This window comes from Lactuca serriola, chromosome 4 (genome assembly GCF_051521515.1).
Source record: "Lactuca serriola cultivar US96UC23 chromosome 4, Lser_US96UC23_V15, whole genome shotgun sequence".
In the NCBI taxonomy this organism is placed as follows: Eukaryota; Viridiplantae; Streptophyta; class Magnoliopsida; order Asterales; family Asteraceae; genus Lactuca; species Lactuca serriola.
In genome coordinates, this window is record NC_136411.1 from 328,067,113 (window position 1) to 328,092,481 (window position 25,369).

At 35.8% G+C, this 25,369-nt stretch overlaps 1 pseudogene; it reads right to left on the reverse strand.

Annotated features, from left to right (window-relative positions):
• Window positions 1–4,330: 4,330 nt before the first annotated feature.
• LOC145099585 (secreted RxLR effector protein 161 pseudogene) lies at window positions 4,331–5,056 on the reverse strand (annotated as a pseudogene).
• Window positions 5,057–25,369: the final 20,313 nt, after the last annotated feature.

The window sequence follows — 25,369 nt, forward strand, 5'->3', positions numbered from 1 at the left end:
ACGTTTAATGGAAGAGATGAAGGGACCAAATTGATGGATTTTGAAACATGAGGATGTTTGGTATCAAATTTCAAAAGAAAAAGAAAAAAACTATAGAAACATGAACCATCAAGGACTAAAGTTGTAATATACACTAAGAATGATATCGCCCAATTGAAAATAGTAAACACATTTTATTACTAGAATCCAGATGCACGAGGAGTAGAAATAAAACATGAACAGTTAGAGGCATAAACTACAGCGATTAAACTCGTAATTACAAGATTGGGTTTTTTCTTATTATAAGTTTGCAATTCTTGAGAAATTTTGAAAGTTTTGAAGAGATTTAGCTTCGCGATTTGAATAGTGAGAACCTAACTACACTAAGAGTTTTAGCTTCGCGAGGGACCTGTTCCATTCGCATGACGACTAGCCATCATCCTGTGATCAAGTGTGTGTCCCTATGAGAACTGTACTTGGATGGTGTGTGCATAAGTGAAGAGGCACTTAATCTCATATTGTCGTCTTGTAGCTTGCTTGTGAAGATAGAGCTTCCAAATATATACTCTGATTCTTGCGAGGGGTTCAAGACGATCAAGGTTATAAACCTTCCTTTTCTTTACGCATTAAGTATAGGTTTAGATGGTTAGCAATCTACTTCCTTGGAAATTTGTGATGTCCCAAATCTTGGTGTTTTTAGCTACAACTTATTTCATTCAGCACGATTTTGGGACCCACACCTTCTTCCATTCAACTCAAATGCACATTCGATATCATTAGGAAGCAATGTGACACACTTAATGTTAGGTGGTGTGATAGCGGACAACACGGGTTTGGACATGATCAAATCAGGATTTCCCTTTCTCAAGTGTTTGACGCTTCATCTGACATCTTGGATGTTGGGAAGCTTCCATTTCACATGTGCTTCGATCTGGAGACTGTCCTGGCAGTCGTGCCCAAAAAGCCTTATCGATGTACAAGTGCATGCTCTAAAATTCTTTTTTTTCGACTTTGGTGGCGACACGCTGCCTAGTCTCTTGTTTCCGGACTCATCTCTCTAGCATATTGAGCTTTTACTCTATCTCAACCTTCCTGTTGATGTTGATTTTTTTCTCAAGATGAGGGAAGCACTCACTTTATCACAAAAGTGTGATCTTCGTATAACAACTAGGAACAATTCTAAGCTGCCATTCGACATTGACATCGAGGATCTAAGAACAAGGCTCCTCTTTCCTCCTGCTACGAACGTGCAAGACCTCGAGTTTCAAATGGATGAGGATGAATGCATGTCGCACCGATCCCCATTTTTTGAAGCATTCTTTGAGATTTGCCATCCCAAACATGTATATGCAAAGCGAGACATGATGGATGAATACGATAATCACTTTTGCATCCTGATGCTGAGCGAGATGACGACAGGAACCACATTTTGGTCTCATCATCTAAAAGATGTTCAAATAAGACGCCACAAAAAATGGGAAACCCTAACAGATTGTCCAAGAAGCTTTCTACATGGGAACATGCACTTCAAACTATACTGGTGTTAACGATCGTCTCTGGTTGGGTTATTTGTTTTACTATTTCTTGTTTTAATCTTTGTATTATCCTTATTTGTTTCAGACACATTTAAACATATACTTATATTTGATACGCCAAGCATTGCATAAAAACACACCACCTCCCACATTTAAACATATACTTATATTTGATACGCCAAGCATCGCATAAAAACACACCACCACCCGATTATTCTAACTTAGTCACATAGAATCCTATTATTCCTTACTAAACATTTTACATCTATTGCTATTTTTTATATAACATTATCTTTTGCAGGCTGACCGGATTTTAATACGTTTATGCCGTAAACTTACAAAAAATATTTGGTTATACCTTTTTTACAGGTTAAGTCGGTCGTCTATAGGCCTTGTTATGTTTATAATGAGAACAACTAATATATAATGTATATCACGGAAACAATTTAAAATACAATTTTGTTGCCGTTGTCGTCGTTTTTCTGGTTTAGAAAAATGAATTCAATCCTTATGAGGTCATCAAAGATGATCCCCGTGTTTAAAAACGATTAATGCATTGTCTCTCATGTATATAAAAAGACATTTATATTCTTTTTAATTATTCTAGATTATTTTAATCAAAATTTTAATTCAAAAAAAAATAATAAAGAAATAAGATGGACCCTTTGCCTATTTCGGAACGACTTTTTAGATTTTAGAATGTATAATATCATTGGGTTTTCAATTGAATATCACATTTTGTATCTATTTCAATTCTCATTTCTTATAAATCTTTATCTTTTTGTTAGATTTGAGGTTTTAAACCAACTATCACATTTTATGCATTTCTATTGTATCTATTTCTTCTTTCCTATAAATCTTTATATTTTTGATAGATTTCAGTAAAATGTTAAGCATTTTCTCGAAATATAGGATTTATTTATCGGATTTCAAACATATTCTTGCAATTTCGCAATAATTTTTTTTATCTAGAATCCAAAATTTGTATTTAAAATGTATTTAATTGTTAGAAAATATATCTTGAGTATGGAATAAAGTTGGTCTGAAATTACACATTTATGATATAATGATCATGTTGTGGAATATTAGCATCAAGTACACATTACATAGCTAGCAGAAAAATCAAAACTTGATATATCTAAGTGCACATGCAAGCTAGGATCTATGTTATACTATTATAGCATCCTACTTTGAAAAACGACATAAAAGAAAGTACTAACCTCTTGTTGACTTCCTTGTAATCTCGTATGTGACATCTTTGTTGCAAGATGATGCATCCAAAGGAAAATTCATCTAATAGAATCGGACCCACATACCAAATAGCAAAAGGAAGAACCTACAAATTAGGGTTTGTTCGAAAATCACAAACCCTAGGAGAGAGGTTTTGATTTTCATCCAAGGAGAGTAGTAGAGATAGAGGTTGGACGTTTTTGACAATAGGAATAATTGGGCTCTAGGGTTTACCCTAAGAGTCTATTTATAGTTAAGCAAGAAGTATACCAAAAGGATACAAAATCTAGGATTTATTCTTATATGAAATAAACATGTCAAATCCCTATGCAATGCATCTAGAAATCGTCCATAGCCTATCGCCAGTAGGTTTTAGAATATTCCAATTAATCCCTACGATTATTTAAATTAATTAAAACATTTTAATTCATTTACCAAAATAATTTTTAATTTATTTATTAATTCATTAATAAATTAATGCATTATTGTTCTCCATTTTCTCATGTCAGTTGGCTCATGATGCCAACCCAAAAGAACAATGTTATTATTAAAAGATATTATCAAAACAGTTAATATTATTTCCAATAGATCAATTTTTTCTAATCTTGAATTAGTTGGTTAGTTCGGATTATTACTTCATTTTTATGTGTCATTTTTATAAATATCCCTTTTAAAATATATTTAATGGGAAATTGAGTAATTAAAAATTAATTATGTAATGTGTTAAAAAATAATTATGTTGTTTTTTTTATGTTTTGAAATATATTTATTAATGGTAAGTTGAGTAATCTAACCATAATGTAATTTGTATTTGACAAAAAAATAACCACCAAGTGCGGAATGGACAATCTGAGAAAAAAACATACATTTTCTCACAAAAAAAATTATATTTCAGAATGACATTCCATAATTTTGGACGAACATTCTAAATTCTTGATTGAAATTTCGGAGTTCAAAAGAAAAGCATCATATTTTTTATGTCTGTTTTGGGTTCATCTTTTATTCAGGATAAATTTAGTGATCCATGAAAAATAAGTTCAGTTCACCTACCGTAAGGGAACCAACCTGAAAAATTAGAAAGCAATTGAGCGGCTAAACGATACGAGCATGCCACACGCTTCGATGTATAGGCAAAAACAACAGTTGCAACACGCCTAGATTGAGGAGTCTCCTTTTAGTCATTTTCTGGTCGGATTTTGATTTAAAATATGAATGTGGAGAAGTCAAAGACATGAAGTCAGGAGAGTAAAAGATGAGGACACTATAAACTAATGAACAAAATGTAGGAGATCAGCCCCTGTTGGATCAAATAGTTCACGCCACGAATTCTAAAGATGGAGTTTTAAGAACCAACTGAAAGTTCTCTTTTGCATTACTTGAAAATGATTACAAAGGGTAATATAAATATTGAATACAAAAAAACAAAAACTAGCGATTTACATGCATCTGCATGTGCTTCTACGTGTGGCCAAATGCCACATTATTCTCCTAAATACGTGGTCAACACAAGACCAAATCAGCTTTATTCAAATGCCTCAACAGCTAACTTATAATTAAATCTAACATATTCCCCCTTAATTCTGAGTTTAATCTGCAATGCTTTCTATTCCCAACAGGTACCTCATCTGCATGAACTTCACACGTGCTAAGGCTTTGGTCAACGGATCAGCCTTTTGATCTTCCCCGCTTACATGCTCCACCTGAATCTCCCTTCTTTCAATACATCTGCGTATGAAGTGGAACTTGGTATCAATGTGCTTGCTTCTCCCGTGGAAGAATGGGTTCTGCATCAAAGCTATTGCAGATTTGTTGTCAACATAAAGTGTTACCCTTTCTTCTTTCATCCCTGTTAAGTCTTTTATCAAACTCCTCAGCCATAATGCTTGGCACGCAGCTTCTGTGGCTGCCATGAACTCTGCCTCACATGACGATAACGCCAATGTTCGTTGTTTTTGTGAAGACCATGTGACAGCTTTACCAGAAAAGTAGAAAATTGTTCCAGTTGTTCCTTTTCTTTCATCCAAATCTGTTCCATGGTTGCTATCACTGTACCCAACTAACTTCTTGTCTCCACCCCTTTTGTACACCAAGCCATAATTCTTGGTACCCTTGATGTACCTTAATATCTGTTTCACAGCCTTGATATGACTCACCTTTGGGGCATCCGTGTACCTACTTGCAATACCTACAGAGTAGCTCAAATCAGGTCTTGTGTGAGTTAGGTATCTCAAGCTTCCAATAATCTTTCTGTAGTCAGTGGCGTTAACCGGTACTCCTTCTTCATCCTTTGTTAAACTAGATCGTGGTTCCATGGGCTACTTGGTGGGATTACAATCTCCCATACCTGTAGTCTGCAAGATCTTTTTAGCGTACCCAGCTTGGTTTATCATGATACTTCCATTCTTTTGCATGACTTCAATCCCAAGATAATAGGATAACACACCTAAGTCACTCATATCGAACACCCTTTTCATTTGTTGTTTGAAAGCATCAATCAACTTGTTTAAACCTGTTACAATTAGATCATCTACTTACACTCCCACCAGCAGTGTCATATTTCCTTTCTTAATCTTGTATACAACATATTCTTGAGGACATCGCTGAAAGCCCATGTCTTTGAGTGTCTTGTCGAGTTTTGCATTCCAAGCTCTTGGGGCTTGGCGCAGCCCATAGAGGGCTTTGTTCAGTCTGTACACCATGTTCTCCTTCCCTTTGACATGAAATCCATCAGGTTGCGAAACATACACCTTTTCCTGTAGTACCCCATTTAGGAATGCCGATTTGACATCCATGTGATGAACTTTCCACCCCTCGCCTGCTGCTAATGCCAAGATAACTCGAATTGTTTCCATTCTAGCCACTGGTGCGAAAGCTTCTTCGAAATCAACTCCTTTTTGTTGTACGTATCCTTTTGCGACGAGTCGGGCTTTGTGTTTAATGATCTTTCCACCTACATCTTTCTTTACTTTATAAACCCATTTTAATCCAATTGGTTTTTGTCCTTTGGGAAGATTCGTTAATATCCATGTATTGTTGGCTTCAATTGACTCCAGTTCTTTCTTCATTGTAGCTTGCCACTCCTGTTCGTTCGCCGCCTCTACATACGTTTTGGGTTCTTCCCCAGCGAACATGAGTTCCTCAAATTCATCATCAAATGGCTGACAACGACTAAGTACGTCTTCCAATGTACGGAACCCTCAAACTAGTGTGTCATCATATGTCGATCGGTTTGGTAACGAGTCCGATGACAGTGTTGTGCTTTTTGGGGAGGAATTGCTTTCGTTGTTTGTTACTGAAGTAGGGGTTTGTGGTGAGTTTGTTGGGTTGGACGGACCAGAGCTAGGAGACGGGCTTTCTGGGCCTCTTTCTTCATGTTGGACTCCTTGGTCTTGGGCTGGATCATTGTTTTCTGCTACATCTTCATAAGGGATTTCACTTGGAAATCTAGTCCAGTCTTGACCAAAAACCTGTGTTTCATTTTGAGCTGTGGCCCACTTCCATTTTGTTCCTTCATCAAGTATCACATCCCTAGCCACATATTTCCGTTTCACTTGGGTTGTACAGATGAAAAGCTTTACTTCCTGGTTCGTTGCCAAGATACACCAATTAAATGCTACGATCACTTAACTTTGTGAGCTTGTTGGCCAGTCTTTTTGCATGTTCCACACAACCAAAAACCCTAAAATGCTCCAATGTTGGTTTCTCCCCATACAGTGCTTCATAAGGAGTTTTATCTTTTACTCCTTTTGTTGGAACCCGATTGAGAATCTGAACAACATGGCGTACTGCCTCTCCCCACAAGATTTCTGGAACCTCCATTGCTTTCAATAACGATCTTCTGACTTCAAGGATTGTTCGATTACGCCGCTCCACAACTCCGTTTTGCTGTGGAGAGTATGGAGCAGTCAGTTGTCGCTTTATTCCTTCCTTGCTACAGTATTCATTGAACTCAACAGATGTGAATTCTCCTCCACGATCAGTGCGTAAACCCTTTAGCTTGAACCCGGTTTCGTTTTCCACTTGTTTTCTAAACCTCTTAAAGGTTTCAAAAGCCTCACTCTTTTGCTTGAGCATGTATACCCACATGAATCTGCTGTGGTCATCAACGAGAAGGAGGAAGTAGTGATTACCTGCTATTGTTTGTGGTGTTATGGGCCCATAGAGGTCAGCATGCACGAGTTCTAATGGGACATTTGCTTGCCATTGAGATTCTTGTGGGAACGATTGACGAGTCTGCTTGGCTACTAAACACCCTTCACAAACTTGTGCTGGGTGGCACACCTTTGGTACTCCACGCACCATTCCTTTCTCCACCATGGATTCTAATAAGCAAAAATTTACATGCCCTAGACGAGCATGCCATAGCCAAGCCTTGTCGTCTATTTTCATGTGAAGACAACCCGGTTGGGTTGTGTGAAGCACTATCTTATACAAACGGTTCTTCGAACGCATTACCTTCATCACAAGCCTGTTGTACTTGTCATGTACCTTCAGAAAGTCTTGCTTCATCCCAATTTCATAGCCTTCTTCTGCCATCTGCCCGAGACTTAGAATGTTACTTCGAAGAGCCGGAATGTAATACACTTCTGCAATGACCGGTTGTTCTTTATTCTTGCAATCTAGCAAGATGGTTCCCTTCCCTTTGATCTGAACTCTTGACCCGTCTCCAAACCGCACCTGTCCCCTTATATTTTCATCCAATTCTGCAAAATAATCTCTTACTCCTGTCATATGATTACTAGCTGCATTGTCTAGATACCACGTGTCTTTTTTATTCCCGTTCAGACTCGGAAATACCTTGTCTTCATTTAACAAAACTAACTCTTCTATCTTTTCTCCGTGTACTGTCAAGAGTAGAGTTGTCTCATCTTCTTGTGCTTGAGTGAGATTCAAATTGCCTTCTGTATGTTTTGGGTTAGGACATTCTGATGCATAATGACCAAAAACATCACAGTTGAAACACTTGATGTGTTTCTTGTCTCGATTCTTCCCCCGGTCTTGGTTGTTATCTCGTGACGAGTTTCCACCCCGGCCACCTCTACCTCGCCAACTGCCTCTTCCTCGACCTCCATTTTTACCCCCTCGGTCATTTTGCGACGAGCCTCGACCTCTTCCCCCTGAGTTCTTTCCGGGAGTTTTCTGACCATTTTGTCCCTCTGATCGGGTCAGCATCAGACTTGCTTCTGTGGCTGCATTATCGGATCGAAGCTTCAAGCGGGATTCATAAGCTTTGAGCCTGCCAATCGCTTCCTCAAACAACATGTTATCGATGTCCGAGTATTACTCAATCGATGCTACAAGTTGTAAGAATTTATCTGGGACAGAATCAAGTAATTTCCTTACCATCGTGCCATTCCCCAGTGTTTCTCCCAGGCTACTGTAGCTCGAACTTATACCACTTATCTTTCCTGCAAACTCATTGATTGTTTCTCCTTCCTTCATTCTCAAAGAGTCAAAATCACTCTTGAGTGTGTGCTTTCTTGCCTTTTGAACCCGATCGACACCCAAGTAACGAGTCTTCAACGAATCCCATACTTATTTTGCCGTCTTCTTCTACGCAACTTGAAGTTTCATATCATCAGGTAACGGCTGCAATATGAATGCTCGAGCCTTCTTGCTTTTCTTTTCATCAACAGCCACTCCAACTCAGTGCTCGATGGATTCCCATACTCCCTGGGCATCCATTATCGCCTCCATCTTTATTGCCCAAGTTGTGTAGTTCGTAGGTGACAACATCGGGTATTAGAGTGGTACACCCCCATTCTCGTTCTCTTTTCCCTGTAGTATTGACATGTCTTCTAGGCGTAGGTATTTGGGCAGGAACTAGGTAAGCAGGCTCTAATACCAACTGTAGGAGATCAGCCCCTGTTGGATCAAATAGTTCACGCCACGAATTCTAAAGATGGAGTTTTAAGAACCAACTGAAAGTTCTCTTTTGCATTACTTGAAAATGATTACAAGGGGAAATATAAATACTGAATACAAAAAAACAGAAACTAGCGATTTACATGCATCTGCATGTGCTTCTACGTGTGGCCAAATGCCACATTATTCTCCTAAATACGTGGTCAACACAGGACCAAATCAGCTTTATTCAAATGGCTTAACAGCTAACTTAGAATTAAATCTAACACAAAATACTACTACATGTTTCATTATTGAATAATAAAAGAGTACAATTACAATGAAAAGGAAATACAATATAAATAGGAAAACTAATTAGGTTAAACCTAACTAAAGGGCTAGAGGGCCAAACAATCCCAAACCAAAAAAGGGCCTAATATATGTATTATGAGGTAGAGAAATAGTCTCCTACTAAAAGTGGTGACAAGTGAAATGACAATCAATCACACTATGTTTTTCCGCTCATGGAACACCGAATTCTTGGAAATCATTATCACACTCTCATTATCACAATGCAAAAGGAATAGGTTAAGAAATATGAACATCATATATGCAAAGAGCCACCACAACCAAACAATCTCACAAGTAGCAACAACCATAGCTTGATACTCAAATTCTATAAATAATCGAGAGACAACATCATGTTTCTTACTCTTCCACGAAATCAACGAATATCCAATAAAAATATAATATCCAGTAGTGCACTTGCGCTCATAAAACATTACTATCCCAATCAGTATCAATATTGGCACATATATCAAGAGAGGGCGTGGAAGGAAACACAAGGTTGTAGAACTGAGTACCACAAAGATATCGCAAAATACAAAGAACACCTCCCCAATATTTGGCCTAGTGACAGTAAGATAAAAAAAACGCCCCATAATAGTACGATAAAGGCTCGGATTTGATAAAGGAACACCATCATTTGGAGCATACTTCGTATTACTCTCTAGAGGCGTATCAATTATACGATAATCTGGGAGTTGAGCGTGTTCAAACAAATTTGAGATATACTCCATCTGAGGTAAAAAAACAACCTTTTAGAGATTGTGCAATTCCAATCCCCAATAAATAACGCAGTAATACCAAGTCTTTCATAACAAATCGGTAGGAAAAATTACACTTCAAAGATTTTATACCGTCATGATCATCACAAGTAATAATCATGCCATCAACATATAAAGAAAGAATAATACGACCTGAACTTGTACATCTAACAAATAAAGTTGAATCATGATTACTAGCATGAAAACCAAGCGAAGAAATTACCGTAGAAAATTTCTCAAACCAAGAAAGAAGGGTTTATTCGAGACCATACTGTTGGATTAGGTGTCTAAGCCCATAAATATAATTAATATGTGCTTGATTTGATAGTAACATGGTCCTTTTGGGTTGCCTTCACCATAGCAACTTGACAGGATGACTTTTGGAGAAAGAGGTTATTTAATGATTTATTAATATATTATAAGAATAATTTATTAATTAGAAATCATATTATTTAATCAGAAATTAATTTGGTATTAATTTTGGGATTAAAGGAACTGATTAAAAGTGTGGGGACTGATATTGCAAATCAATGATAGTTGCAGTATTGGGCTTGTTAACGTTACCATAAATGGTCCCGTTAAATGTAACTGACATCATAAACGAGACGTTATCTCTTCAGGACCTTGGCCAAGGCCCGGTCTTGGCCAATGCATTCTAACACCGGGACGGCAGTTCTTTTCCCTCCGTGGGGGACAGATATTCCCCCGCAATCTTCTCATTCACTCGCGACCAATCAGGGCGTGACCGACAGCTTAGGTGACGCTCAGAGTTAACGTCACTAGGCAGTTAGTTAACGTGAGCGTGATCCTCCCAGTCAGAGGAGGCCATGTTTCGCACTCATCAGACAAGGTCCCCACGATCTGTTAGAAGTAGGTTTAAAAGGATCTCTTCCGCCTCCCAACTAAACCTTAGGGGTTGTAACTTCCTTGCTACGTGTATGGGTCCTGTGCTTTCAGTAGTACGAGCCCATACTACCTTCCACACCTACCCATATTTGTCTCAAGTATCACCACAACACCTTAACAATATACATAAACATAGTGAGCGTTTAATCCTCACTCCTAGAGGAATGCTAAATATCTCATAACTGGCCTCCCGACCTCGCACAACCCACCCATGAAACTTCCACCAACCCTGCAGCACTTGTGTATGCTACCCATACATAACGCTGGACCCTATAGACTTTTGAATATCTGATCCTACCCTAATCCCCCAATCAAACAAGAACAGAACATAAGGCTAAACCACACATTCTCATGCTATAAGATCTTAATTATGTATAACCGTGATTCATACACTAAGAAACCACATTAATGATGTCAATTTCATATAAGGAAAACCCTAGGCTAACAGACATCATGTAATCAGGAAATTCTATCATGCAATTCCTTAAGATCCCTGTCACACCCCGAAAACCGAAGGCGGAAACATTTCCGGGGCGGACTCCATGTTGAGTATCAAATCCAATGTACATAGTAAGCAAGTAAACAACCATTACATTACATATTAGAATTTACATCTGTTCAAAAGTAAAGTGTTACAAGTGTTATACATATGTATATATGAACAAAAGTAGAGACGAGTCTTCTGTATGCACCGTCTTCTCCAAAAGATCGCGGGTACCTGTCTAATATGGACCTGAGAATACAAGCAATTTGAAAATCAGCATAAAGCTGGTGAGTTCATAAGCGGTTTTGTTTTGAAAAGAATGAGTTCCCTTTTAGTTTTCTGAAAAAGTTGTTATCCAAGAAAATCCCATATTTTCTTAATAGTTTAGTTATCCATTCGTTTCTTAATTCGTGTACGAGTTGTTATGTTATCCCTGGAAAATCCCATATTTTCCTAATAGTTTAGTTATTGAACTCCAATGTAATATATGATTATCTATTTTACTTGTCATATTAGCTAGGTATTTTGATATCATAATTGTGTTACACTTGAATGTACCTAGGTGCGTGCCTTCGTATTCGTAATCCTATTCTTAATCATATTCATTTTCATATTTTATATTTGTATTCGCATTCATATTTATATTTGTATTCCTTTTCATATTCATATTCGTATTCGTATTCGTATTCGTATTCGTATTCGCATTCATATTCGTATTCACAGTCGTAATCGTATCCCTATTCCTACTCCTAATACTATTTGTATTCGTATTCGTATTCGTATTCGCAGTCATATTCATATCCCTATTCCTACTCCTAATACTATTCGTATTTGTATTCGTATTCGCATTATTACTTTAGTATGCCTATTCGTTCTGTTCCTAGTTATACCTTTGTATTCGTCCTTTTCCTAGTTGTACTTTCGTATTCGTATTCGTATTAGTTCCAATTGATGATTAGTATGAATTATTCATAGATTGTGATATATAATTTAGATTGTAACATTTTATCAAGAAATCAATGATTAGCCTGAAAGCTAGCTTCAAAATTCGAACTATTTGATAAACACAGTTTTCGGTATTAAAACATACAGAATATAGACATTTAAACTAAAAACAATAAGTATGAGTACAAGATTTCCTTGTACTTTTGCTTGTATTCCCCCCCCCCCCCTGAAAACATTTGAAAAGCATTTGAAAAAAAGTAGGGGTATGAACTCACCGGTTGAGAAACGCATCGGTTTGGATCCTAAACGTCAGTTCTGGGTTTGCAAATGCACAAGATTCCTATGTATTATGACAAGATACACATTTGTATCTAATTAGGACTTGAATACTTTATTTGTCAGGGACATATGCTTCTAGATGCGAAAACACTTCATTACAAGTGTTTGGAGGGACCCGGGTGGCATTTAAGGACACATATGGCTTGGATAATGTGTTTACTCTTCGAGAGCAAACCCCCTTATGGAGTTTTCAGCCCTAAGACCAACTCCACATGAGTTCACGGCCGTGAACTCATGGCTATGGGATTTATGGTACTAAATGGCCTTATATGACTTGGGAAAATTAGCTAGGATTAAATCTAAGGCCTTGGAATGGATTAACTTCACTTATGGACCATTTATTGGAGTTTACGGCAGTAAACATGGATTTTATGGCCGTAAACTCCCCCACACTTAATCCTTGATGTTTTGTTGGTCCTAAATTAATCAAATGTGATTCCAAATAATTCTACAAGCCTTATATGGAATTTAGGGTGCTTTTTGACATAAGTTTAGGAGTTTACGGCCCATGACCACATCTCATGGCCGTGAACTCCTTGGGGGGTGTTCTAACATGTTTTAAGGCTTCTAACTCGATTGTGGTTACTTCTAGAATTTATCCCAAGGCTTATGGTGTGTTTAAATGGCAATTTAACACCTTAGAAGGAGTTTACTCTCCATGATAATGAGTTTATAGCCCAAGCATGTTCTTGGGCAGTGAACTCATGTTTACTCCTCTAAATTGATGTTCAAGGTGTTCCAAGTCCAGTTCTATAATTCTATAAGTCATATCTAAGCCTCAATGGTGTTTTGGAAGGGTTTAAAGGCATAAAAACCCCTTTTATATGTGTTCACGGCCCAAGGGTGTTCCAGGGCCGTAAACACATGATTTTGGTCCTAAATCATAGATAAATCACGAATTTGAAGGTTAAGGATGATATACTAGGAGTTGGGGAAGATACCTTGATGATTTGAAGCCTTAAATTGATGATTTTGGACCCTTAGAATTGTTTTGAGGAGAGAGGTTAGAGAGAGAGTAGTGAGAGAGAGGAAAGGCTTCAAATGAAGTCTTTTGAGCTTTAAATAGGTCCTAAATTCGGGACACGATGGAATTCTACTCGATACCGACGTTAAACGGGGCTTTTAGTCGCACCCGATTAAGCTATTGTAATCCGACGGGATAGAATTTAGAATTTTTCAATTTAATTATTTTGGGCCATTTTCATGAGTTTCTAAAGGATTTGAGCACTTATAAGATTAAAACAAACTTATAAGTTTAAATAACTTAGCCCAAAAATAGGATCGGAACGAACCGCTATAGACGGGTTTTATGGACGAAATGGGTTTCGGCGATGGACAATTTCAGGTTGTCACAATCCCTAGCCTAGTACTAGCATGTTATTCTAACATATCACAATATCAAATAACCGTATGGTATTTTGGGGTCTACTTACTGGCTCCGGCTGATCTTATACTCTGCATCCTCCTTTACTTGTTTTGAAAACCCTTTTAAAAATCATTTTTGTAAACCTTTTCCTTGATTTGAGACTGGATTCATACGAGTGTTCCTCCAATTCACTCAAACCAAGGCTCTGATACCAACTTGTAACATCCATAAAAACCATGCCAAATTTAAACTTTTAAAAACATTTCCAAAACCATTACTCATTACAAAACTTGTTTCAAAATAGTAAATATCAGAATATTCCAATATCAAATCATAAAATCATAATAACATGAGGATCTGTACGATCATGCCTTCGCCTTCCTGCGATCACGAGAAGTACCTGAATCAATAATCAATAGATGTAAGCTCGAAGGCTTAGTGAGTTACCCCCAAAATACCAACCTCATACAACCATAATCATATCATATAAACTAACACATAACAGCATGCATAATGAGCCTTCAGCCTGACTGGACCGCCTCGCAGGCCTTCAGTCTATCTGGACAACTCTCTGAGCCTTCGGCACGTCACGACCGCCTCGCAGGGCCTTCAGCCTATCCGAACCGTTCGTCGGGCCTTCGGTCTGACTATAATACCCTCATGAGTTTATAGTCTATCCGGTCCGCCCTGGGTATGTTGGCCTTCATCACAAAGCAGGACAACCTCAACCCATCCCCAATCAAACAAGCATGTGCACATAACTATCATACACTAGCCTATATTGATGGGTTTTGAGCATTCTAACACTCCTATGGTGTATATGCAACCCTATAAACCTTGGGTTTATGTTTTCTCTATTATACATGCAAATATTTAATATTCCAAGGTTTTATCCTAACTAGCATAATATGAAGCAACTATACTACAAAAGCCTAGTTAGATAACATACCTTTTGATATAGCTTGAAGTCTTGAACTTTAAGAGCTTAGCCCCAATAGTGTAGAAGCCTCAAGTGGAATCACAAATCACCCAAAACAACTTGGAAATACTTGAGAGAATATAATGCTTACAAAATCGGCACACTCTTGTTTCTCACATACACTCTAGTGCCAATTCTAGAACCAATGACCTCTTTTTATAGTATGGAGGATTAGGGTTAAACCCTAATACCCATGACTCTTCATTTACCTAGGACCCATGGGTTAAAAGCTCCATGGACTATCCAGGGGCTTCCATATACTCTTAGCCCACCCTAAATAAATCTTATCCCAATCCATAATATGTAAGAGTCCATATTTAATTGGCCTCTTTTGATCTCTAAATTAATTCCAAAATCAATTCTTGATCAACACTAATTAAATAATATGATTTCATATTAATATATTATAACTTATAATATATTAATAGATCATAAACATCTTATTCTCAAAAGTTTATCTATACAAATTGTTAGGTGAAGTGCAACCCAAATGGACCATGTTACTCTCGGGTCGAATACATACCAATAATTGTTATGGGCTTGGACATCTAATCCAACAGTCTCTCACTTGGATAAGTCTAAAACTATTATTGCATATGGCTCCAAGATCCCGACTAGCAATCGTAGCTCCTAAAGCCGTTGCCGAACTCTGACCTAGTCAAATGACTTGTCTATTAGATAAGGGATCATATAATCCTCTATTCTCAAGATACCAGCCGGACAAATACATGGAACAATGTCGTACTTATTGTCCAGCAGTTGTTTCTCGAACTCTGATTTGTTTGACATAGAACTAAATTGAACACATCAATTAGGTTCTAACCAAATCATCGAGGGGCCCATATATCGCTTCTATTGCTAGAAGGAATAGATAAACTTCGACTCATATGCTTGTACTAACTACTTGTTGCATTATGCACAAAAGCACATTTTATGACATCAAGTTACAGATGCGTTTTCGTACAATCAATGGATAACCAACTCATAGTCAACAACTCATATCTCTAGGTTTGAAGATATATATATATATATATATATATATATATATATATATATATATATATATATATATATATATATATATATGATATTACTGTCTCACGATCACTCGAGATAAATTCCATGAAGTGATACAAGTGAGTGTAGGTTTAATCCAATACACAGACCTTATGAGCACTAATGAATGTTGCAGCAACCATTGCCATGTCTAATGCACCTTAGACAAATCTTACAAGCCAAATTCATGACAGTCTTAATTCAATACCTACTTCCAACGTATGAACGACTGTGGAGATTTTTGAATAACTTAGTCATTCGGAAAGAATAACCTAGCTATTCTGGAAGTCAAAACATGCAAAGTGAAACACAAGAATAATACTAATCCAATGTGGCCCTAAGCACCTTTGAGAGTAAATAGAACACCTTTTATTAAACAGCATATTGATTACTCATTACTCATTATTCACTGTATAATGTTTCAAATAATCAACTTTATACTTGAATTAAAACAATAGTCATGCCATGCCCTAAGCATGCACACTATGTTTATTCAAACTATAGTTACGCTATACATCAAGTATGCACACTATGCTTGTCTATGACCTTTACTTTGTGGAATAAATCAATTGAACATAAATCCAATGATTCTCATTTCATAATCCCAAATCCTTATTGTAAATGTAAGAATTTCAAATTCCTTACCATTTACCAGAATCTGTTAGATTCTAAACTCATAAGCACTGATCATCTTGTACTGACTATGCACAAAGTCACAAAGACTTGTCAACAGACATTACAGAGTATTCCAGTGGAGATCAATTCCATGAAAATGAAGTCTCATATTCAAAGTACATTGCTTTGAACATCCTTCTTGCATTAAGTTTTTCTAATCTTAGATAGATTGAATAACTTCCACCTATGGAAACATTTTTATATTCCCATTTTGACTATCACTTCTGAACAAGAGTTGCCACTTTTCCGAACATGTCAATATGGTCCTTTCCAAAAATTTACACCATACTCAAGGTTCTAAATAACGTAAGGCGTGACTTGGCGGCAATGTCAAGCCTTAAGCTTTTCCGAGCCTTGGCGAGTAATGACGTTTGTAAGGCGTGACTTAAGGCGTCAATTTTCTATATAATTAATATTTTTATATGTATTTTCAACTATTATTCATTTTTATACATATATATGAGTTAAGGCGGCGTTTTGACAAAGCTTGGCGGCAGGTGCAAGCCTTGGAGTCGTAGCGGAGCCATGACGAGCTTTTTAAAACCTTGACCATACTTCCAATTGTCCATGAGCAACCAATCTTTGGTAAACCTCAAATTGTCCTCGACAATTGCTTAATCATTTCAGTCATATCCAATTCTAGACTTTTCCCATCTTAATGCCTTGGGCATTTGGAAAATTTAGAAAGGACGAATATTATAGGACATGCAATCGATCCTATATCCAAAGCATATGGGACACGATTCATGATGTCGCACATAAAGACATGATCCTAAGCCAGTCTTTTGCTACAATATTTTTATTTGCCATGTTTTTCAAAATTTGACTATGAAGAGGGACGCCATAATCATAATTGAATTTTGAGAACGCTAATAATGTTCCCATATATAGAATTTCCTTATGTTGAACCATTCCAACACAACATTCATATATATACTTGACTAAATCTTATTAAAATCTCACGATCTAAGTTCTTAGATTTGAACTATTAAAATCTCACAATCTAAGCTTTTAGATTTGAAACGAAGTATAATTTCCTCTCCCTTAATTATAGCTAAACAACTTTTCCCAATTGAAGCTCTTGTTTTATATAATTAACACTTAACATAATAATCATGCTCCCACTAGCATAATAGTTACTAGCATAACACTTATGCTCCCACTAGCTTTGACATGTATCCAGGAATCAGCTGGACTTCTAGAAATCAATATTTTATTGACTTTCTTACCAAAGTTCAGATTTCTGATACGAGATGCTTTGATAAGAATTTATCAAAATCATACACCTTTTCTTAGATAGCTCACATGCATGTCTAAACAATTTTTTTAGAACTATGAAAAGGGATGCTGTGATCATAGTCTCAATTGTTTAGACCTTTTCCATTTCTCACAAATCCATGTTAGTGTGTCGATTAACCACACACGCTCCACTAACGACTTTGAGAATGCAAATATCACAATTGTTATCTACTTAAAATCTACTTAGTGAAAGCGTTTCCTCACCATCATTTTCATGAATTAGAGAGAAACCTTATGACACTTAGATTTTATGGTGTATGTGTTCCTATCCATGTGAATTTGTCGAAACTATAATCACAAGACAAGGTTAGTGACAAATCCAAACAAATATGGACTGAACTTGTGCAATCTTAACTTCTTGCCACCTGGCAGCACAAGGGTCTACCATTGCTTCCAAGTTGTTATGCAACCAATTGTGAACTCACAGACTCACATACATAGTCAACTTTACCGGAATAAGCACAGAAATATGAATATGTCAACACGATAGGTTATAAACCTCAAGTCGTGTGCTAGCGATAAACAATAGGTGTTATCCTTGATTAGTTCTTGAAACTTTCAAGACCTTTAAGACTCCCACTGTCCTCTTGACATATAAGTTTCTCTTTTTCAAGAACCATTCCTTGACAAACAAATATTCAAGTGTTAGTACGGATTCTTATCAAGACAAACACTTTACACAATTGGTCATAGTTGATCTTTGTCTTATCCAAGACATCACAACTTACCAATTTCAAATGTACAAGAGTAGAAAACATTTTACTCTACATTTGATAAGTGTTTTAAACCTTCCTTTACGTCACTCAAGGTTACAATCTTGGAGTATGACTCTAAGAATTGTTTTGGAACGAAGTATGATTCATCCTTTTGATTTTAACCATTCCAACAATTCATGGCTCCTCTCCTTAGCCATAAGAATGCACTAAGATGTCCTTAGAGTATAAATTTGTGATATGGTTTCATAATCATTAAGATGATCATAAAACATGATACTAAAGTACTCTCCCATCTTTTCAGATTTGAGTAACTTTTATCCTTCTGCCTAATTTGATTCTTTCCCATTCGTTCTGCCATACATTGAAACTTTTTCAATGTTACAGAATTATACTTAAAATTGCAAGTATAACCATATTTACTAAGCTTTATTAAATCATGACAAATCGACCCTTATGGTGGACCTTGACCAGCACACACTCATAGTACCCGATCCCTTAGTCCTTCACTTGACTCACATATACATGTGATCAAGGAATTAGTCTTAACTTTCCAAAGATGAATATTCTCATTCATCATACAATACAGCTTGTATGATTCCAAGTTTCTGTCCAATTGAAACTTGGGTGATGAGAATCTTTCCTTATTTGGTAAATTCAGACACTACCACAAATGAGAGAATCAAATTCATATTTCCAATATTGCTAGAAACATATAAACATCAATTTTCCATAAATGCCATTGCAAGGAGATAAAAATAAAGTAAAACAAAATTTTATTTATAAAATGCGGAAAAACTTTTCCTTACAATGCAACATTAAATGAAAACTTATGCTATTACATATTTCCTAGCAATTTATCGTAACTCCTAAGTTGTAGATCAAGAATCCAATCTTCGAACCATGTGATTGAAATCCATCTTCGCGATCAGATTCAACATACTCTTTCTTTAAGTTTCCTTCCCCTTGCTTGATCTTGCCAAACATCAAAATGCAATATAGTCACATCATGTATTAAGAATCAACAATTAGGAACTTAATGGAGTTAGATAGTAGACTTACCTGAAGCAGAACCATACATTCTGACTAAAGATCTCAGGTAGTCAAGGCAGCTTCGATTCCAATGTCCCTTTCCTTGGTAATAGAAACACTCAGACTCATCTGAGCCAGTACATAGAGCAGTCTCAGAAATGGTCTTTCTCTTATGATCATCACTCTTGACCATGGCCAATTACTTCCTTTTAGGAGAAGGAATCATTTCTGGGATGTCCATGTCAGCTTGGGAAGCAGATCTTCCAATCAAATTTTCTTGACCATTACACTAAATCATTACTGATTCAGCAACAATTAGCAAATAGGTAAGATCTATTAGGGTCATGTCGAGATCTATCACATAGTAATCTTTAACAAACTCACTATATGGCTCAGGAAGTGACTAAATAACCCAATCAATAGCTAACTTCCTTGGGAAACCGACACCCATCATCCTTACCCAACATAATATTTTATAACTTGGAAGAGGGATGCTGTAATCCAAGCTATAAAATATTTGAAGGTAGGTGAATGACGATTCACCAATTTCCACCATGAAAAACGAAATAATTTTATTAGGTTTTACTTGGATTTGAAACTCCTAGATCTTTTGAGATTCATTGAACTTTTCAATGGCATGTTTAAATCTTGATTGTGCCCTCTCAAGTTTGTGACTGGGATGCCGAGGATCACAAACAAGGTGTGAATAACCATGCAAATTGACTTGGTGCCCTTAATTTTATTACCCAATCAATGTGCCAGTTAACCACACGCACTCCACCGATCTATGATAAAACTTAAGTCACCCTTTGCCACTCTTACTAGTCCTTGTTAGTGTGTCGGTTAACCACATATGCTCCACTAACGACTTGTTAAGGTACAAAGTGTAATTTCATGGGTTAGCACCTATTTCACATTTTCTTAAAGTAACTAAGATTGGGAATTTATAAAGGTTTAGTTACTTTACAATTTCATTCTACTTTTAATGAGGATTAATGTCCTATCCTACCCGTTCGGTTAACGATCCTCCACCAGTCAAGGAAGCGATAGGTGAGAGTGGACACCCATTAAACTGTCATTTTATAGACAGTAACCTTATAACCCCCCTTATAGATCAGCTTCGTGAATGAGGCCTACTAACGATAAGACTGACTTATTCTTATACATATATATATATATATATATATATATATATATATATATAATTAAACTATTAATATTATAGAAGTATAAGGGTTGAATTTTAAACTTTTAAAATTCTAAGGTATGGAATTAAAGTTTGTGTGAGGCTTTACAAATTCCAAAACTTGAGGGCAAGTTTTGAGCAATTCAAAACTTTTGGATATTCATAACTTATGAGTTTTAATAAAGGTTTAAAAACTTCTAATGAAGAGACTCTTGGACATCCATAACTTGAGGACAAGTTACGGAGTCCATAAAACCATTTATGAGAAAAACTCTTCAATTCGTGTAACCTATGACCCTTTTAAAGAAATTTTTTTGGAATTCCATAACTTGAGGACAAGTTATGGAGTCCATTCAATGTCATAAAGATGAAAAATTATACTATCAAACAATTTGCACATAATTCCTATGATCTACTAAAACTCATAAGTTCATGAACATTCATAATCAACAACTTTCAAGAATCATATAAACATATATAAAACTTTGAAACTTTTGATTATAACTTTGAAATTGGTTCACCATAATCATTACCACATCAAAAACAGGTTTTATAAGTCCAAAACAGTTTATTATAACTTTGAAATTGGTTCACCATAATCATTACCACATCAAAAACATGTTTTATAAGTCCAAAACATTTAAGGTAATGATTCTAGACTAATTCCAGCACCAAAACTCGAAGATATGCTGTCTGGGGGTCCAACTCGTCGAGTGCACGAACTAACTCAACGAGTTGGATGAATTTGGGCATAAACTCGCCGAGTCCCTTCATGGACTCAGCAAGTCAGCTGTCCAGACAACATACAAACTTCGATTTTCACCAATTTGCATCAAGTATTCAAGAAAACAAGCCTATGGTGTACATGCAACCCTATAAACCTTGGATCTATGTTTTCTCTATTATACATGCTAATATTTAATATTCCAAGGTTTTATCCTAACTAGCATAATATGAAGCAACTATACTACAATATCCTAGTTAGATAACATACCTTTTGATGTAGCTTGAAGTCTTGAACTTTAAGAGCTTAGCCCCAATAGTGTGGAAGCCTCAAATGGAATCACAAATCACCCAAAACAACTTGGAAATACTTGAGAGAATATGATGCTCACAAAATCGGCCCACTTTTGTTTCTCACACACACTCTAGTGCCAATTATAGAACCAAGGACCTCTTTATATATTAAGGAGGATTAGCGTTAAACCCTAATACCCATGACTCTTCATTTACCTAGGATCCATGAGTTAAAAGCTCCATGGACTATCCATGGACTTCCATATACTCTTAGCCCATCCTAAATAAATCTTAGCCCAATCCATATATATATATATATATATATATATATATATATATATATATATATATATATATATATATATATAAGAGTCCATATTTAATTAGCCTCTTTTGATCACTAAATTAATTCCAAAATCAGTTCTTGATCAACACTAATTAAATAATATGATTTTATATTAATATATTATAACTTATAATATATTAATAGATCATAAACATCTTATTCTCAAAAGTATATCCAAACAAATTGTTAGGTGAAGTGCGACCCAAATGGACCATGCTACTCTCGGGTCAAATACATACCAATAATAGTTATGGACTTAAACATCTAATCCAACATATATATAACAGTCAAACCGAACTAACATATCACCATGCATAACAACATCTTATAACCGGGACACCGACCTAACCAGGTCACTAAGCATAAGCATATCACCATCCTAACTACCAGGGTGTAAATCAATAAACATATCATGCTATAATCCGGATACAAATCATAAAGGGTCGACCTTGGTGCCTTAGACCCTGTTGATATAGTGAGGATAACTCACTCGCAAATGTCGACTGAAGAGATAAGCTCAAACTCTCGAATCACAACCACGGGCTCCACCGCCTATATTCATCATTTAGTCATGCCATAAATTTCCAATTACCAAAATACCCCCAGAAGTCAACTAGTCAACCCTTGGTCAAAGTCAAAGTCAACAATCAAGGTCAACAGTCCATGTTGACCCGACTCATCAAGTGCAGCTCACTGACTCGTCGAGTCCTTCCAGAACTCGAGAAGCCGTGAATCCCCCAATCGACTCGTCGAGTTTCCCTGCAACTCACCAAGTCCATGCATATCCAAACATCGAGAAAACCCTAACTGACTCGCCGAGTTCATGCAGAACCCTGCATGATAATCTTCATCGGACTCGCCAATTTGGCTATCAACTCGTCGATTCCCTTCCGTCCTTTATCTAGACAGATGCTTATAAGTCATCCCAAGCTTCCATATTGCAGATCCCACTTCCCAAGGCATGTTTATCACGTAAAGTTGCAAACTTTACATGCATGCAAGGCTCTAAAGGCTTAGAATGTCAATTCCAAGCTTATAATGGGGTTTAACTCAACAAGGAAGGTTCATACTTGCTAAAGCTCGACTTTATGGCTATAGAGGCCAAGATAAGCTCAGATCTGAAGTTGCAACTTCAGGTCCTTGCCCATACCCGAAAATGGTTATCACCCATGCTATAAAAGCCCTAATCTTCAACATGAAGAGATCTAGAAAGAACAAGGTCAAGGTAACAACTTGTTACCTCAAGAACGATGCTAAGATGAGGTAGAACTCGGATCTACAGCCTTCTCTTGTTCCAAGAGTACTTTAAGATCTTCCTTCCATAATCCACCTCAAGGCTTAATATCACACAAAAAGAGAGGAAAACAGCGATTTATGGTTTCTGGACTCACAAGGGGCTGTATGGGAGGCTAATGACCATTTAAATAGGGTTCAAAGCCCCTGAAATTAGGGTTTCATCCTCCAGCTCCAACTCGTCAAGTCATGTCTTTGACTCGGCGAGTTGGTCACTTAAATATGTGGCCGAAAACGTTCCTACTCAACGAGTTAGGGCATCCAACTCGTCAAGTAGACCTTTCAAATATGGAAAACAAACTGTAAAGTTAATACATGAGAGTCGGGGCGTTACATTTTGTGTTATATTCATTGAGTTACAATCCTTCAAACAAATAGTATAAAGTATAAACAATCAAAGTTTGATCGGTCCAAAAGGCACAAGAAACGAAAATGTATTCATTTTTACGAGTTGTACCGTATCAAACCCAAAAAAGTATTCATTTTAATGAGTTCTCATCTCTAATAAATGAAAGATTTTTTTTTGCTACTTATTAAACTCTAATTCAATTTGCCAAATATCATTTTGAATTAATATTTTTTCCACATGTCATTTTATGAGTTTTTCTATTTTATTAAATTCCACATAATATTTTAATGTAATAATTGCAATAAATGTAGTAATAAATGAATATCAATTTCATTAATGAACTTACTTTTTAATTTTAAAATTTCTGAAATTAAAACTCATTAGTTTCTTTTATTTATTGATTTAAATTAGCTTATAACCAGAGAGAATCATGGTTATAAAATCAATTAAACTTTCATAGTAAAAACTTAAAATTATTAATAAATTATTTTAAATAAATTATTAATTAAGAAATATTTTTTTAGTTATATAATTATAATCGTTGATTTAAATAAATACATTAAATTATATCACCTTATATATATATATATATATATATATATATATATATATATATATATATATATATATATATATATATATATTATTTTTATTTTATTTTTTGTTTTAATGTTATTAATTTAATATATTTAGAGTGTGAAATTTAAAATTTGAAATTTGAAATGAAAACTCAATTATTAATTTAATATAATTAGAATGAGAAATTTAAAATTTAAAATCTGAAATGGAGAATTAATAGGTTGACATGTGATATGATAGGTGTGATATAATATTAATAAAGATTTTTCAAATATTGTGACATTTGACGATAGAAGAGTAAACTTATTCATTTATTAGAATAAGGAGATTTAAAAGATAAAAACATTTCAATTATAATAATTCATTATTTTTTTTTATTTTCTTCAAAATTCAAAGTTCTCAAATATTTTAACGTTTATATTTATTTATTTTTTAAATTAATCCATGTAATACATGAGTCTCACAACTAGTAAGGTATCAAACCAACAATATATTTGTTTTAATGAGTTGTATCAAATCCAAAAATTCGTTTTAACAAATTATACCGTATGCATATAAAGTTATATCGGTCCAACGACTCTAAGAATCGGAAAACTCGGACCTCGACTAGGAACAGGGCCGTTCCAAACATATTTTGAGCCCAGAGCGAGAGAAAAAAATAAGCCCTTAAAATACATAAATGTCATCAAGTTTTTTTATAATAACTCAATAATCGAAAGAAAATTAGTTAATATAACAATTTCCATAAAAAAATTGGGTTTTTTTGAAAGATAGGTCATGGACGGTCGCCCTTATTGCCCACCCTCTGGGACGGACCTGACCAGGAACCAGTAAGTCTCATCCGGTCTGGTCCACGATTCACAATTTTTTCCAAAACTGGTGCAGTCCAAGAGTCGGTCCGATCCAAATGCTCACCGCTAACTTCAACAATTTTAATTTAGAACAACTTTATTCTCACTTTAGCCATTAACAAGATCTTATATACCATGATTGGAGAAAGTTTTGGATTGCAATAACTAGGTTTGCTGCTGCAGGTGTATCAATTCATTAATCAATTACCCTAATTAGTGTTTAATTAATTAGGAAAGATATTGCCATAGAAACCATTTAA